The following is an 11,580-nucleotide window of genomic DNA, read 5'->3' on the forward strand; positions in this document are numbered from 1 at the left end:
GAGTAGCTGGGTATGTTTAATCTAGTTCTTAACAATAAATATTGTCCTGTTAAAAGGGAAACAAGCAATTGCTATTGTCTGCTTCACACTATAGAAACCGGGATATACTCCGGCTCCATTGCCTCATGGTTCTAAAGGACTAAAACGTTTTAATTGTAGCTGAGAACCTCGTTAGGCGGTGGATAAGATTGTAAGAAAGCAAAGACAAAAAGGCGCTATAGAATCAATCTTGCTGTAATGAATTTAGCATTTTTTCCAATCTGGCCTCCTCAGGCAATTAATCAGTAGATTTTTTACCAATAAAAACACATCATTTGTGACACCTTCAAACGTGCTCGGACAATCATGGTTGATTGTTTGTAAATATTAACATGAATGAAATCGACCTCTCTCTGATCATTGTTATTGTTTTTATAAGGCCAAATGGGTGACTAGTCATCACACGATTTTCTCGATTAGATCATAAACGTTTAAGTGTACACATAGTTTTCTGTGTTGGTTCTATTGTTCAAGCCGGAAAACAGCGGGGATTTTACTTAGAAACATAACACAGATATTAAAACCTGTGAAGTTCGCTATGTTTACCAATCACTGCCATTGTTTACAATATGACGACTGTCCGAGAGACATGACTTATCTAAGTGTTTTAAAATGGAGGATGTTAAAAGTGAAATTGGACACATTACCAATCTTTTCTATATTGACTATTCTTATCAAATGGAAGTACCCAATGTTTGCAAATTGCTTCATCGCTTCATTAATAGAAGCTTTAGATTTAACACAAGTCATTAGATTTGGCAATGGAATAATAATTATAAATCAATAAAATACCTAACAAAATCCCTTGAAATAACTTTAAAGACAATACTATTTGATTTTCAGCACAGCAGTAGCAACATCAGAACTAAAAGCATTTTATATAATTATACTCTCGAATAGTTCCATACTTTTTGTTTTTGTGTGTATGTGAATTTATATACTTGTGTGTATGTTTTGTGTGTGTGTATAAAATCCTTTTTATAGCGCTAGTATGACTAATGATTTAATCAGTACTCACGTTCCAGGCCAGAGTGACGCATATGACGAAATCCTAATTGTCTAGGTTTTGGTACACCTCGTATTATACCTAAATTTATAAATGAATGGCCAACAGATCTGGACCAAAACTTGGGATTTTTAAATTGGTTATAGATGAATACTACGACAAGGTGTGAAGTATTGTTTAAATTTCTTTATTTCAATTAAAACGTATTTTGTCGCTAATTCAGGATACACACACTTTAGACTTAAGAAACGCCAAAACCAAATGACATACTTAAAAGTGAGGTGACGTGAATAATCGTTTGTTTAAAAGGGCTCTTGTTAGCTCACATGCTTCCAAATCGGAGGGGCGTGACTTGGAACAGGGTCCCAATGATCTATTAGTAGTCTTTCGGAGCTGTTAGGCCCATGGAGTCGGAGTTTATACCGGTTTCTATAGCGTGAAACAGACAATGGCAATTGTTTGCTACCTTTTGGCAGACTGTCGTGGTGATTGGTGTTCAATCAGAACAAGTTTTATTAAACTTTGGAGTGCCACAAGGCTCTTTTCTTGGCCCTGTCCTTTTTACTGTATAAATGCAGCCCCTTTCTAGTGTGATATCCAGATTCAATCTGAGTTATCATTTTTATGCAGATGATACGCAAATATATGATTCAGCACCCCTTAGTAGTTTAAAATTCTTAATACAACGAATTACGAGCTATTTTAATGAGATTAAATCTTGTATGTACGATAATAAGTTAAAACTAAATGATAGTAAAACTGAGATTTTAATGTGTGGAAAGGCGAGTATCCTTAACTGGCAAATAAATCCCCTTTTACTCTCGGAAATAGCACTATAGACTTTTCAAATAAAGCAAAAAACCTTGGCGTCATCATTGATAACGATCTTTCCATGACACGCGAATAACACCATACAATCTATGTACATAGAGATGAAAAAAATGAAGCAAAATTCGTAATTTAATATATAGCAGAACATTTAATTAATTCCCTTGTTTTATCTAAATTGGACTATTGTAACTCCCTTTTGGCGAATTTAGCTAAAGGCAAAATGAGTAAACTTCAGGTTGCTCAAAATAACCCAGTCAGACTCATTGTACGCAATAACAAAAAATACCCGTCAGCAACTCTCCTTCTCCGTGAGCTACATTGGCTTCCTGTGGAAAAAAGAGTTGCCTATAAGATTTGTACTGTTGTCTACAAATCCTTGAGCACCAACAGTCCGTCTTATATTACAGACCTTCTAAACATATATGTCCTCAATAGAAACTTGAGGTCAAGCAATGACCAATCAATCCTTGTCAAACCTAAGCCACTGCGTAAAATAGGTGAACATATTTTTCAATTTTCGTCCCCCCCCCCCCCATTTTTGGAACTCTCCCATCACACGTGAGATGCTTGGATTCGTTGACAACGTTCAAATCTCGCTTTAAGTTTTATCTTTTTACGTCTTAATGTTGCAATACTATTATCATATTTTGTTGTTGTTAAATTGAATTCGTATCACTTTTCCATCAAACTTGTCGTTACTGTAATATGTTTTGTTTTATATCACTGCAAAGCGCTTAGAGCCTGTGACAATGGGATAAAGAGCTATATAAATGCCATTTATTATTATTTATAATTATTTTGGTGCCTGGATGAATAGGCAGATTCTTAAGATTACTTGGCATAAAAGAGAGAGAATGGATGATCTTTATCGACGACTAGAATATTATATTTAGACTATAAAAATATGACGCCATCACTCTGAAACAAAAATTACACAACTCTATGTATCCAGTACTCCGGAAGAGTGGTTTTACATTTTCAATGAGATTGGAACACGCTTTTTTGACATCACACTTTTGGTCCCTATTCTTCGACGAGATTATTATCTTCCCAATTATTATAACTGGCACACATATTGTAAATTAAATATACATTTCAAACAAGTTTATGGACATTAACTGTTGTAATGGAACTTTAATTAACAATTTGAAGAATTAGTCCTTATATGACATTGCTCAACTCATATATATAAAAGGAGCTGTTAACAAAATATGTAAAGCGTAATTTTCATAAACATAATATATTCTGGGACTGTTTTGTAGTTTCATAATCCCCAGGAAACAATTTCCTTCAGAAGTTGCTGGCAATTACACTTTGATATATATATATATATATATATATATATATATATATATATATATATATATATATATCCTGTTTAATGGATTCTCTATTTTCCTTCATGGGATGCCTTGGTGACGGTATCTAATGGTGCCATGGAGAAAGGGCTTAATTTAATAAATGTGGATTATATATATATATATATATATATATATATATATATATGTAGATATATATATATATATATATATATACATATATATATATATATATATATATATATATATATATACATATATATATATATATATATATATATATATATATAAATAATGGTAGATTTAAACTAAAAACTGATAAGGGAAATGCTTCTAGATAGCTGCAAGCATGTTAGCAGAATATTTGACTTATGAATGTAATAAAATGTTGTGGGATATATCAAAGTTCTGTTTGTATATATTTTGAGGGGCCCTATCTTTTTTATTTTTGAAATTTTTATTGAATATCGGGCATTGGCCATTGAACGTGAGCATTTAAATAGTGCAATATCCACGAGACGGTGCTCAAAGTGGTTTACATGGGGTCTCTAACCAACAGCAACACATACCATTTGGGACGAGACATGACGTCTGTTAGGAGATATTACAACGCTGTTAAACTTCAGGTACTCATTTTACCACTGAGTGCAATGAGAAAATGTATGTAAAAGCTTTTTCCATGTTCTCAGCTATGTGCCCCCTCAGAACGGGACTCGAACCCTGAACCTTCCGATTCGAAGCCGGGTGCCATACCACATAACCACATAGACGCATAACAGTTATGGACACATGAGTCGAGTTGCTACCCAAAGACACAACATTAAGGCCCAAGTTGTTATCTCTGTCATCCATCCGATTGTTGACGAAGGTCAATGTCGTTTAGAGTTTTTAGAGAATGATAAAACCACTGTAAAGCGTATTGTATTTTATGTGAACAATAGAAAATGCGCCATAAAACGGCGTATTTACCTCCTTTTTGTTCTAGTAAACAGTTTTGAATAAATTAAACTCACGTACATTGTTAAAATGAATTAGAGTAAGCAACAGGTAAATCCTATCGTAGATTAAGATACACTCACTCATAAAATGCCAGCCATCTCAATAAATCCCCATTCATGTAATACGTCTCTTTCTCACACTACTTGGCAAACATGCAAGGCCACAGTGTGAGCTGTCTGGCGATTTCTCCCCGCTCACTCACAACTTCACGCGACGAGTAGATATATCCTTCTCCCTCAGTGCTTGAATCGCATGTTAATTACAATAAGAGCTGTGAATCTTCAAAATTACGATAAGAGGGTAAACTTGTCTACATGTATGCGTTAAAAGACGCTAAGATTGGCAGGTAATTAAATTTGCACAAATATAAAACTTCGTTATTATCTGTCAGTTTATTTTAAGGAAAATGTGGTGATGGTTATTTTCCTTCTCTCTTTTTTGTTACACATTAAAGTCATTTTTTATATATAACTTTGGTCGCTGTTTAAAGCTATATTATATTTGTGGAGATATTGGGGAATTAATTTATAGAAGCAGATGTCAAAGGAGAGAATTTAGCAGAGCAATAAAAAACAAGTGCTTAGTGTTTTAACTCGTTGAAAATAAAACCACATTTATTTTTCGGCTTAAAAAAAAACATAATGGTAATAATACTACTACTACTACTACTACTACTACTACTACTACTACTACTACTACTACTACTACTACTACTACTACTACTACTACTACTACTACTACTACTAATAATAATAATAATAATAATAATAATTGCTATAGAAAGATGATGACGATGATGGTGATAATGATGATGATAGTGATAATTGTGATGATGAAGGCAACGACGACGACGAAGATGATGATAATGATGATGATGGTGATGGTAATGATGATGATGATGATGATATTGATAAGGGTGATTTGATCTAGCTATATATTATTCTTCGATAGATAACCAACGCGATTATATTAATCTCTTAACTGGTGATAATTGCTATTTTTTGTTTAAGACCTTTGTTTTGGATCGGATATGATACTGTCAGGAAGAAAATTCCTCTCTTTTGTGGTCCTCATGAAGTGCGACATTTGCCTGTATTTAATCACGCATATGATAAAAGTTTGCTTTGCATATAATAATAATAATAATAATAATAATAATAATAATAATAATAATAATAATAATAATAATAATAATAATAATAATAATAATAATAATAATAATAATAATAATAATAATAATAATAATAAAAATCAATAATAATAATAATAATAATAATAATAATAATAATAATAATAATAATAATAATAACAATAATAATAATAATAATAATAATAATAATAATAATAATAATAATAATAATAATAATAATAATAATAATAATAATAATATACCACTTGTTAAGAGCATAGCCATGACTAGGTAATGCTCTATGCGTTTCACAGCTATAAGAATGACAGTCTATAATATCACTAACATGAACACACACACACACACACACACACACACACATACACACACATACATGTTCAGTTATTACTCAAAAGAGAGAAAGAAATAAAATAAATGTGAAACACTGACAGACTTAAATTTATGTTTTTGTAAAAATGTAATGTTTAAGCTTTGATTTAAAAACATTGACACTTGATGCTTCACAGATAGCCCTGGGAAGATCGTTTCATATGTGAGGACCTAGTGTTGAAAACAATCTTCCATCATAAAATAAATAATTTGAAGTTTAGTCTAGTCAGATGAAGAACGCAACATTCTAGATGGAGAATGGACGTATATGAATTCGTTGCGATACCTAGGCGCTGCGTCATTTAGACATTTAAAACGGATAAGGATGATCTTGTAATCAACCCTTTCTTTCACTGGCAACCAATACAATTCAAACAGAATGGGCAGCAAATGCTCATATTTCTTTTCTTTTGTAAACCATTTTGCAACACTATTATCAATTGTTTGAAGTCTTAAAATGTTATCTTTAGTTGTCCCAGCCAAAAGAGAATTACAACAATATAATATTGATAATAAAAATCTTGTTACTAGATTTTTCGATACATCTTTAGTCAAGTAGGTTAGTACATTAGCAATTTTCTTGAGATGTGATTTTAAACTTTTGCATAGATTAGCAACATGTGAATTTATGCCCAAATCGCTATCCAAACATACTCCTAACTTTCTAATGGTTTTACTTGATATTTTCGTTGACAACGTTCAAATCTCGCTTAAAGTCTTATCTTTTTACGTCATAATGTTGCAATATTATTTTCATATTTTGTTGTTGTTAAATTGAATTCGTATCACGTTTCCTTCACACTTGTCTCACTGTAATATGTTTTGTTTTATATCACTGTAAAGCGCGTATAGCCTGTGGCAACGGGGTAAAGCGCTATTTAAATGCCATTTCTTATTATTATTATTATTATTATTATTATTATTATTATTATTATTATTATTATTGTTAAAGATTTACCATTATTATCTAAGTTCACCACCGGGGAAGGACCATGTTTCTTTCCCTCACATAAATTACTTTTGTTTTTTTTTCATTATTAAGTTTAAATCTATCCATTTAACTTTTTACATCAACAATGACATTTTCAATCAGGAGTCTATCGCTTTTGTGTGTCATCAGCATAAACGTGTCAGTTCATATCATGGTTGCTAAATATTTTAGAGAGAGGCTTGTATACTGTATACATTGTAAAAATAATAGGCCCTAGGACAGATCTCTGGATCCCTGAGTACCCCATACATCAAATAAAATTCATCTGAAAATTTGCCATTTATTTCAACAGTTTGTGTTCTAAATCTAAGGTACGATTGAAACCACTCTTGTGTAGTGTCTCTGATTCTAAAAGTAATGTTTAATAGATGAAGGAAAATGCCATGGTCCATGGTGTCGAAAACTGAAGAGAGATCTAATAGAGTTAACAAGCAGACATGTTTTTTTGTCAATAGAATTCAATGTATCGAGATTTTGAGGACAGCTTTGTCTGTGTTATGTTGTGTTTTGTACGATGACTGATAAATTTCACTTAGATTATTTAATGTAACATGCTTTAAAAGTCTTTTTCTGTTAAAAACATTTTTGATAGACAGTAAAGATTCGAAACCGGTCTATAATTTTTAAGTTCATTCTGTTCATGTGTACTCTTCTTCAACAGATGTTTTACAATAGCTTTCTTAAAAGAAGTTAACTGCATGAATAAGTCCAAAAAGTTAAACGGTGACAGCGTAAAGGGGAGCATGTTTTCACGGAAGACTGCTGCCTCGCTCGGTTGGGAGCGTGATGTTCGTCAGGTCACACCGAACCGTCAGCCAGTTACTAGGCGAAATAAATTTAACAAATGTGACAAAACCAAAATTGGGACATGGAATGTCAGGACCTGTGCCCAAAAAGGAAAACTAAACAACATTCTGAAAGAAATGAAACGGCTCCAAATAAATATTCTTGGCCTGGCAGAGATGAGATGGAAAGAGCAGGGAACCATGTCAAAACAAGAAAACAACATGACATATAAGATCATATGGAGTGGTGGAACCTCTTTCCAAAAAGGAGTAGGGATGATCTTAGACCAAAGATCAACAAAATTTTACAAAGGGCACGTAGCAATCTCAGACAGAGTTTTGCTGGTTAAGCTAAGAGGACCTGTAGTTGACACCAATATTATTCAAGTTTATGCACCAACAGAAGAGGCGACAGATGCAGATATGACAGAGTTTTACCATTCACTAGACAAAGCAAAACGAATGTGTAAATCACAAGAAGTCCTTATGGTAATGGGGGACCTAAATGCTAAGATTGGCAGAGGCAGAGATGGTGACATAATCGGACCACATGGACTCGGAGACAGAAATGAACGAGGAAACATCTGGGCAGATTGTTGTAGAACAAATAAATTAATGATTTCAAACACCTGGTTTCAACAACACCCAAGAAGAACCTGGACATGGCAATCACCAGGGGACAGAGCAAGGAACCAGATAGACTTTATAGCAGTATCATCAAGATTCAGAAATGGCATATTAAATTGCAAAACCTACCCAGGCGCCGATGTAGACAGTGACCATGTCCCAGTTGTTTGTACAATAAGGATAAAGTTTAAAGCTATTCAGAGAACAGCTGGTAGAATAAAGAGGGATTACAGGTTATGCAAAGACAATGGCATACAAACAAAAATGAGAGAAGAATTTGAAAATGCACTCATGATACAAAGCCAAAGTGAACCTGATAATGAAAAATGTGAAAAACAATTTGATATATTCCAAAAGTGTGTCAAAGCAACTGCAGAAAATCATTTACCAATAGCTCAAATAAACAGCAAAAAGGAATGGATGACAAATGAAATTCTAAACCTATTTGAAGAAAGACGAAAATGCAACAGAGGGTCTGCAGAATACCAAACATTGAACAACCACATTAAATCCAAATGCATCGAGGCACACGAGAACTATCTAGACTGGAAATGCTGCGAAATCGAAAGAGAATACAAACCCAACCCCCAACAAGCTCACCAAAGAATAAAAGAACTATCAGGGAAAAGGAAAAGCAAAGCAGCAGGAAGTTGTATCCAAAACAAACAAGGGGAACTGCTATTTGAAGAACAACATATAGAAAGCCGATGGGTAGAATACATAGGCGAACTGTACAATGATCCAAATAGAAATGAACCACCACTGAAATTCAAAGAACCATTAAGCGGACCAAACATCACCAAAAGTGAAATTGAACATGCCATGGAACGAATGAGGGATGGTAAAGCAACAGGCTCTGATGAAATATCTGTAGAGGTATTAAAAAGCCTAGGAGATCTAGCAATTGATGAACTTCACATATTATTCAACAATATATACAATACTGGGAAAATTCCAGAAGATCTCTGTAACTCTATTTTCATAGCAATACCAAAGAAAGCAGGTGCAGTCAGATGCGAAAATTTTAGAACTATAAGTTTAATAAGCCACATCAACAAAATACTGTTGCGTATAATTATCAACAGGCTAAGGAATAAGATTAACCCCGAAATCGCAGAAGAACAATATGGATTCCAACCTGACAGAGGGACAAGGAACGCAATATACCTCCTCCGTGTTTTAAGTGAAAGAGCTATACAGGTTCAGACCCCACTATACCTCTGTTTTGTCGACTACAAAAAAGCTTTTGATAGAGTACGCCACGAAGAAATACTAAAACAACTGCACTCCATTGGCGCTGATGAGAAAGACCTCAGACTCATGCAAACATTATACTACACCCAGCAGGCATCTATCAAAATCGGAAACTCTACAGGAAATTCCATTCCTATTAAGAAAGGAGTCCGTCAAGGGTGTGTTGCCTCACCAGATCTGTTTAATCTATACCAAGAAACAATCATGAGGGGCATAAATAATATGGAGGGAATAAAAGTGGGAGGTCACAACATAAATAATATAAGATACGCAGACGATACGGTACTCATTGCAACATCAGAAATCCAACTTCAAAAGATTGTTGACAAAGTGGTAGTAGATAGTGAAGCCAAGGGAATGGAAGTGAATATCACCAAAACGGAATGCATGGTAATACAGAAAAACCCCGAAAACAACAACACCTGCAATATAACGATTCACGGCGAGCAACTTACCAACGTAGAAAGTTTTAAATACCTAGGTTCAATAGTGACAACAGATGGAAGATGTAACCGAGACATACGAGCAAGAATAACTCAAGCCAAACAGGCCTTCATGGACCTGGGAAACATTTTGAAAAACAAACAGATGTCGTTCGGGATTAGATTCCGAGTCTTGAAGTGCTACGTGTGGCCAATCTTGTTATACGGATGCGAAAGCTGGACTACAAATGCAGAAACACAAAAGAACATTGAAGCTTTTGAAATGTGGTGCTTGAGAAGGATGCAGAGAATATCGTATACTGCACACAAAACGAACGAAGAAGTGCTAAAACAAACATACCAACAAAGGAAACTAATGCCCTTAATAGTGGATCGACAACTATCCTTTTTCGGACACATAGTAAGGAAAGATAAGAATGAATACCTGGCAAGTTGTGGAAAAATACCTGGTAAACGCGCCCGGGGGAGACAAAGAAAAACACTCATAGACCAACTGAAGGGCTTCACCAGCCTAACAATCCAAGAGCTGTTTGAAAAGGCAAGAGACAGGGAGGAATGGAGAGAGATAATTCATGCAGTATCCGAAGCCTGGACCAGGCATGGAACCTAGAAGAAGAAGAAGAAAAGAAGTTGGAACTACACCGGAGTGTAGTGAGTTATTCACTATCATAGTTATAAAGGTAATACAACATTAAAACAGTTTTAAGTAATGAGGTCAAGACCACCGCATTTGGAAGGACTCATCATTATTAATTTTCGAATTTCGTCTTCTGTGGCTGGAGAAAATTCATCTAATGTGTCTCCTTTGAATTGTTCGAATTTTTTTAAAAAATTGAGAATTGAGGGTTTGCTCATGTTTGATATTTAGAATTTTTATAATAATAATTTCAGGGCGCAGAGTATTTTGTATGCACGGACAGATTGTGCGTTATTTTATGAGGATAATGTAGTCTTTATAAAAATAAAATCAATGTTGATTGCCTGCCCAATTCCTGACTTTGCCAATAGTGTTTAAGGGGCGGTTTGGGTCTAATTATTAGGAAAATCCTTCGAAAAATTGATTTTGAGATTTTGGTGGAAATTGATATTTTATTACCCTAGAAATAATATAATTGAAGTCCAAATTCTTAAAGTAGATTATAAAGGCATGAAAAACACAGTCGAAAATGGTACAGATAGTAAGAAAAGTGTGAAAACGGGAAGCTATTTTGCTATTTTCTCAAAATGTCATATTTCTAAGGGTATGGGATACTGTGTCAAACGTTTCTCTGAATCTATTCAATGAAATTGTCTGAAAATTTCCACAGTTATCACAGAGATAATGTATTGTGTCACCATAGAGAGATTTTATTGATAAGATATGTGAATTTTGAATTATAATCCTAATTCTGAATTTTTAACGTCAATTTTGTCATAACATTTTGATTCTCAACTTTGTAATGTTCTAATAAAAATTCCATAAGCTAAAGCCGTAAAATCTCTCTATGGTGACACACTATAGTACAATGTTGACAAGAGGGAAGAATATGGAGGTCATTCCTTCATTAGTTTTTTTGGAACGTTTGCCACAAGATTGTTATATTTTTTTATGTCAGACCCCCAAATTAGGTCGCAAAATGGGTATCAACACAGATAATTAAAAATTTTCACCATAAATGTTGTTTTTTAACCTATAATGACGATACAGAATGATTAAAACCGCCCAATATTGGTAATTAATTTTTTTTTGGAAAAGACCCAAACCGCTCCTTAATCGGTCAAGTGTGT

General features: G+C 33.9%; 1 protein-coding gene across 3 annotated transcripts in view; it reads right to left on the reverse strand.

Annotated features, from left to right (window-relative positions):
- LOC144965448 (parathyroid hormone/parathyroid hormone-related peptide receptor-like) overlaps positions 1-4,381 on the reverse strand; it is a 143,322-nt gene extending 138,941 nt beyond the window's left edge. The window contains exon 1 of one of the 3 annotated variants that reach the window (XM_078900802.1): positions 4,275-4,381. The gene's annotated coding sequence lies outside the window, so the exon portion shown is untranslated. Of the gene's footprint in view, positions 1-4,212 lie in introns of all 3 variants that reach the window. The other 2 variants (XM_078900801.1, XM_078900803.1) reach the window with 2 other exon arrangements.
- Between the last annotated feature and the right edge of the window lie 7,199 nt (positions 4,382-11,580).

The sequence above is a fragment of the Berghia stephanieae genome, chromosome 2 (assembly GCF_034508935.2).
Source record: "Berghia stephanieae isolate SIO BIC M18660-M18661 chromosome 2, UCSD_Bste_1.3, whole genome shotgun sequence".
Lineage (NCBI taxonomy): Eukaryota > Metazoa > Mollusca > Gastropoda > Nudibranchia > Aeolidiidae > Berghia > Berghia stephanieae.